Source organism: Carlito syrichta, unplaced genomic scaffold, assembly GCF_000164805.1.
Source record: "Carlito syrichta isolate Samal-C Ts95f unplaced genomic scaffold, Tarsius_syrichta-2.0.1 Scaffold165773, whole genome shotgun sequence".
NCBI classification, from domain to species: Eukaryota; Metazoa; Chordata; class Mammalia; order Primates; family Tarsiidae; genus Carlito; species Carlito syrichta.
Window position 1 is genome coordinate 278,860 of NW_007109869.1, and position 7,009 is coordinate 285,868.

The window sequence follows — 7,009 nt, forward strand, 5'->3', positions numbered from 1 at the left end:
TTGTCACCAAATAGAAGCAACAACCAAATCTGCAATGTGGAAAATTCACAGGACAAATGAACTGGTTTCTTCACTTCATGAATAGTTTGGGGGAAGGAGGAATGTTATAGAATAAAAGAGACATATTCATCAGATTCAGCCTTGTCTCAAAGTAGAAACAAAAGTGTAGTGAATTCCTAATTCCACATCACCCAGCTTCAATATTTATCAATGTTTTGTTCTTCTTGCTTCAACTGTTCACTCCAACAGATGTAGTGTGTGTGTGTGTGTGTGTGTGTGTGTGTGTGTGTGTGTGTGTGTTGTGGATCGAAGCTATGGTCTGAATGTGTCCCCCAAAATTCATGTGTTGGAACTTAATCCCCAATGTAACAGCATGAGAGGTGGGACCTTTTGGAAGGTGTTTAAGTCATGAGGGCTCAGCCTTCATGAACAGGTTAGTGACACGACAGAAAGGGCTGTAGGAGTGGGCTCACTGTCTTGCCTTATTTTCCTCTTCTGCCCCATGGGAACACAGTGTTCTTCCTCTCTTGCCCTTCTCCTTTCTGCCATGTGAAGACACAACAAGAAAGCCTTCCTCAGGTACTGCTGCCTTGATCTTGGACTTCCAAGCCTCCAGAACTGTTAGAGAATAACTTGCTGTTCTTTATAAATTACCCAGTTTCATCAAATGGTCAAAATACATCAGTAGAAAAATGTGGGAAACCACAAAGCTCACAGGCTTTAGGAAACACCAACACAACAGAGAATAAATAAATAAATAAAGCAACCAGATAACAATCAGTATGATGAATGGAATAGCACCTTACATATCATTAACTCTGAATATAAATGGTCACAATGCCCCTACTAAAAAGGTGTAGGCCAACAGAACAGATTAAAAAGCAAAATGCAAATATCTGTTGCCTCCAAGAGAACCACTTAACACACAAAGACTTCTATAGACTCAAGGTAAAGGGGTGGGAGAAAATATTCCATGCAAATAGAAACCAAAAACGAGCAGGAGTAGCCATTTTCATATCAGATAAAACAGTCTTTAACAATGGTTTAAAAAAAGTCAGACAAAGATGGTTAGTATATTATGACAAAGGGATCAATCCAATGATGAGAAGATCTAACAATTTTAAATATATATACACCTAACACCAGTACCTCCAGCTTTATAAAACAAATTCTACTAGACCAAGGAGAGACAGAGAGAGAAAGAGAGAGAGAGAGAGACAGCAATACAATAATAGTGGGAGACTTCAGCACACCCCACTGACAGCAATAAGCAGAAAGTCAACAAAGAAGCATTGGAGTTAAATCAGACTCTAGAGCAAATGGAACTAACATGCATCTACAGAACATTCCACCTCAAAACTACAGAATATACATTTTTTAGCAGAAAAATGTTGGAAATCATAAAGCTCACAGGACTTATGGAATACCGACATAATAAATAAATAAAGTGACCAGATAACAATCAGTATGATGAATGGAATAGTACCTTACATATCATTATTAACTCTGAATACAAATGCTCTTTCTCCAAGATAGACCATATGATAGGCCACAAATCAAGTCTCAATAAATTTAAAAAAAACAAAATTATATCAAGACCACAGTGGAATAAAACTAGAAATTAATTCCAAGAAGTCATGACACCAAACAAAAACATGGAAGCTAAGCAATGTGCTCCTGAGTTATCCTTGGGTCAGCAATGAAGTCAAGATGGAAATTTTTAAATTCCTCTAAATAAATGACAACAATAAAACAAGTTATCAAAACCCCAGGGACATGGTCAAAGCTATGCTCAGAGGAAAATATATAGTACCTAAGACCTACATTAGTAAGACTGAAAGACTGCATATTGACTACCTAGCATCTTACATCAAGGAACTAGAAAAACACAAACAAAACTCAAAGCAGAAGAAAATAAAGATCAGAGCAGAATTAAAAGCAATTGCAATTTTTTCTTAAATGCAAAGGATCGATGAAACAAAAAGTTGGTTCTTTGAAAAGATACACAAAACTGATAGACCACTAGCTAGGTTAATTAAGAAACAAAGAGAGAAGCTTCAAACTAACTCAGTCAGAAATGAAAATGGAGACATTATGACAGAAATTCAGAAGATCATCCTAGACTATTAAGAACACCTCTACGCAAACAAACTAGACAATCTAGAGGAAATGAATAAATTATTGGAAACATACAACCCCCAACCTTGAATTAGGAAGAAATGGGAGACTGCCGGCAAGATGGCGACAGGGCAGCTTGGTCTATGAGACCCTCCGCAAAAGAGAACACAAAAAGACCAGCTCTCTACCCAGGGGCTACAGATCCCATCATCGGCAGCCTGCTCTTCACATGGAGCTCAGCCATCACCACCACTGAGGCATCACAGCAGTCTGGGTGGCCATGCAGCCTCAGATGTTGCCACTGCCGCCGCCGTGGCGGCCATCGCACATCACACCACCCATGCCTGAGGCGACCCACGACTTCAGACCGTGAAGCACCTGGAAGCAAGATCTGCTGAGATCGCTGCCACCACTACTGCCACCATGACATCTTGCCAGGCTGTGGGTCTCCTCCCGTGTGCTGTGAGGCAGCAGCTCCCATTGCCGGCTCCCTCCCATCTGGGGCAAGCAGCTGAGATAAATACCATCTGGAGCGGTGAGGTAGCGCCACCTGCTGGCGATTCATGGTAACAACACCAAAATGGGAAAAACAGAAGCTTGATAAATAGACACAGGCCAGATCTGAGTGGTGAACTGGGCAGTGGTGAACTGAGTGGTGATCTGAACTGCCCTTCACAGCAGGCCAGGGGCAACTGACCCTAACTGCAAACAAATTTACCAGCCTGAAAAGACAGCTAGAAATCAGACCTGAAAGGACATTCGACTTAAGCGAAAAGTCTCAGAGTGTGCTTGATTGGTTCTGTTAGTTTACTAACTTGATTCTATTCCTTTTGTTTTGTTCCTTCTTTTTCTTTTCTTCTCTCTGTAAACCCTATCTTTGTATAGAGGAAAGATAGGGTACACCAATAAGGAGGTTGGTTAGCTTGTATGTTAGTATCATTGTATGTTTGTATTTTTTGTATGGGAGTTGGTTAGTTTGTAGCCATGGTTTATTGTTTTTATCTGTTTCAGTTTTTGTCTCTCTCTCCATTTGTTGATACACTCGTCTGTTTTCCCCCTTACTCCTCTCTCTCTCTCCACCCCCCTCTTCTCCTCACTATCCACTCCATTCTCTCCCCTCTGTTAACCTCATTTTATTTCAGGGAGTAGACCTACAACCCCACTGCATGGGCAGATTCCAAGGCACTGGGAAGTGGGTTTCAGATTATCTATACACCTGTCGGCAGACACCGGGATCTGCAAATGGATTTTGAATCACAGCTTCCCCTTAAGTAAATCTCAAAACTGCAAAAAGGAGCACCCCAAACCTACAGTGCAACTCCAGAATTGAACAAAGTAAGAGGATATACATAAAGAAGAATAGGAGTTTGAACAAACATAAGTAAAAGCAACCCATCCATCCCTGAATAACAGAATTAAAGAAGACAGGGAAGTGGAGGGATTAAAAAAGTAGGGAAGAAAAATCTGCACAAATGAAGAAAAACCTAAAGAAGAATATAGGTCTCACGCAGACCCCTGGGAGGTCAGACACTGAGAAAACAGACTTTGGAACACAAACAATGAAGAGCCCCCAGAATGACTGGTCACATGCAACAAACCCAGACATCAAGACATTAATAGGGAGAATTTTTAAAAATTGAGGAAAGACAAGAGGAAAATAGGAAGGAGCTGATGACAGAAATAATAGCAATAAAGAATACTGTGATGGAAATAAATAACAAACTAATAAGCATGGAAAGCAGAATTAGCCAAGAAGAAGAAAGAATCTCAAAACTCGAAGACCAAAACAGAGAACTGACCCAAACTGTCAAAAGCATAGAAAAGAAGCTCAAAAAGACAGAACAAAACCTTCAAGAGATGAATGATCACTTCAAGAGAAAAAACCTAAGAGTAATTGGCCTTCCTGAGGCAGAGAGAGAAACAGAGGCCACACTGGAACAAACATTTCATGAAATCATTCAAGAAAACTTCCCAAATCTCATCAGTGATGCAAAAATTCAGACACAAGAGATTCAGAGAACCCCTGCAAGACAACAAATGAGAAGACCAACTCCCAGACATAATAATTCACCTAAACAAAGTAGGTATAAAAGAAAAAATCCTAAAGACAGCAAGAGAAAAAGGTCACACTACCTACCAGGGAAGACCAATTAGAATAGCAGCAGATTTATCTACATAAACCCTCCAGGCTAGGAGAGCTTGGAGCCCTATCTTCAAAGTTCTAAAGATAAACAATTTCAACTAAGACTAACCTACCCAGCCAAGCTAAGCTTCATCAGTGTGGGAGAATTGAAATCTTTCCCAGATATCCAATCCCTAAGAACCTATGCTACCACAAAAGCACCTCTACAAGAAACACTTAAAGTATTGAACACAGAAGAAAAGGAAAAAGGAACAACAATGTTCTTCACAAGAGTACACGCAAAAGATTAAAAACTCAAATGATCCAACTCTAAAACCAAAAGAAAAACAACACACAAACAGGAAGAACAACAACCCTGTAAGAACATTATGATAGGGATCAACTCTCACATTTCAATAATTAGCTTGAATGTGAATGGACTAAATGCACCACTGAAAAGACACGGAATGACAAAATGGATAAAATAACACCAGGCAAAAATTTATTGCCTTCAAGAGACTCACCTCACTAGAAAGGATATTCATAGACTCAAAGTAAGAGAATAGGAAACAAATTTTCAGGTGAACAGAACACAAAAGAAAGGAGGAGTCACAATCTTAATCTCAGACAAAATACACTTTAAGCTATCAAAAATTTAAAGAGATACAGAAGGCCACTACGTAATGATAAAAGGTTCAATCCATCAACAAGAAATATCCATCCTAAATATATAAGCACCCAAAACAGGAGCACCAACTTTCATAAAGCAGCTTCTAGGTAAACTAAAAAAAGATATTGACTCCAACACCATCATAGCTGGGGACTTTAATACCCTACTTACAACCCTAGATAGATCATCAGGACAAAAAATCAGCAATGAGATTCGAAACCTCAATGAGACTCTTGACCAAATGGACTTAATTGATACCTATAGAACACTCCATCCAAAGACCACAGAATATACATTCCATTCATCACCGCATGGAATGTACTCTAAGATTGACCACATACTTGGCCATAAATCAAGCATAAGCAAATTTTAAAAGATCTAAATTTTGCCATGCACCTTCTCGGACCACATTGGAATAAAAATAAACATCAACACCAACAAGTTTCCCCCAAAACCCACAAAGGCATGGATACTAAACAGCATGATGCTAGACAACTCCTGGGTCAATGATGAAATCAAAACAGAGATTAAAATATACCTGGAAACAAATGAAAATGAAGAAACATCTTACCAAAATCTCTGGGATGCCATGAAAGTTGTAGTAAGAGGGAATTCATATCTCTACAGACGCACATGAAGAAAATGTAAGGATCACAAATTAACAGCCTAACAAGTCACCTAAGGAAGCTGGAAAAGCAAGACCACCAAAATCCTAACTTCAACAGGAGAATCCAGATCACCAAAATAAAGGCCCAAATCCGGGACATAGAAGACAAAAAGATAATACAAAAAATCATTGAAACAAAAGCTGGTTCTTTGAAAGGATAAACAAGATTGATGGTCCCCTAGCTAGACTAACCAAGAAGAAGAAAGAAAAAGCCCATATAAACACAATCAGAAACACAAAATGAAGTCACATCTGACCCTGAAGAAATTCAAAAGATCATTAGAGACTACTATGTACACTTGTACAGAAACAAACTTGAAAACCTTAAGAAAATGGAGGATTTCCTGACATCACACAGCCTGCCTAGGTTGAAACAAGAAGAAATCAAGACCCTAAATAGACAATAACAATCAAGGAAATTGATTATGTAATAAGAAAACCACCTACAAAAAAAAGCCCTGGACCAGATAGCTTTCCAGCAGAATTCTATAAGACATTCAAGGAGGAGCTGATACCAATCCTATGGAAAGTATTCCAGGTGACTGAGAAAGATGAAACTCTCCCCAAATCATTTTATGAAGCTAACATCACATTGATACCCAAACCAGGTAAAGATCCAACAAAGAAAAAGAACTACAGGCAATATCTTTGATGAATATAGATGCTAAAATTCTCAACAAGATCTTAGCAAACTGTATTCAACAACACATCTCAAAAATCATCCATCATTACCAAGTAAGCTTCATCCCAGGGCCGCAAGGCTAGTTCAACATTCGAAGACAATAAATGTAATTCAATACAACAGACATCAGAACAAAAACCACATGATTATATCATTAGATGCAGAAAAAGCTTTTGATATAATCAGCACCCCTTCTTGATAAAAACCCTCGAACATCTAGGCATACATGGAACATAACTCAAAATAGAAAAAGCCATCTACGAGAAACCTACAGCTAGCATACTCCTAAACAGACAAAAGTTGGAACCATTTCCCCTGAAAACTGGAACAAGACAAGGATGCCCACTCTCTCCCCTCCTGTTCAATATAGTACTGGAAGTCCTGGCTAGAGCAATCAGAAAAGAGAAGGTGATCAGGGGTATCCAAATAGGAAAAGAGGAAGTCAAGCTAGCTCTATTTGTAGATGACATGCTTGTTTACCTTGAAAACCCAAGAGAATCTGTCAAAAGTCTCCTTGCACTGATAAAGGACTTTGGTAAAGTCTCAGGGTATAAAATAAATGTGCAAAAGACAATCACATTTCTTTACACCAAAAATAACAAATAAACAGAAACCCAAATAAAAAGCACAATTCCATTCACAATAGCTGCTACAAAAAAAATGAAATACCTTGGCATCTTCCTAACCAGGAACATGAAAGACCTTTACAATGAAAACTACAAAACACTGCTCAAAGAAATCAAAGATGAC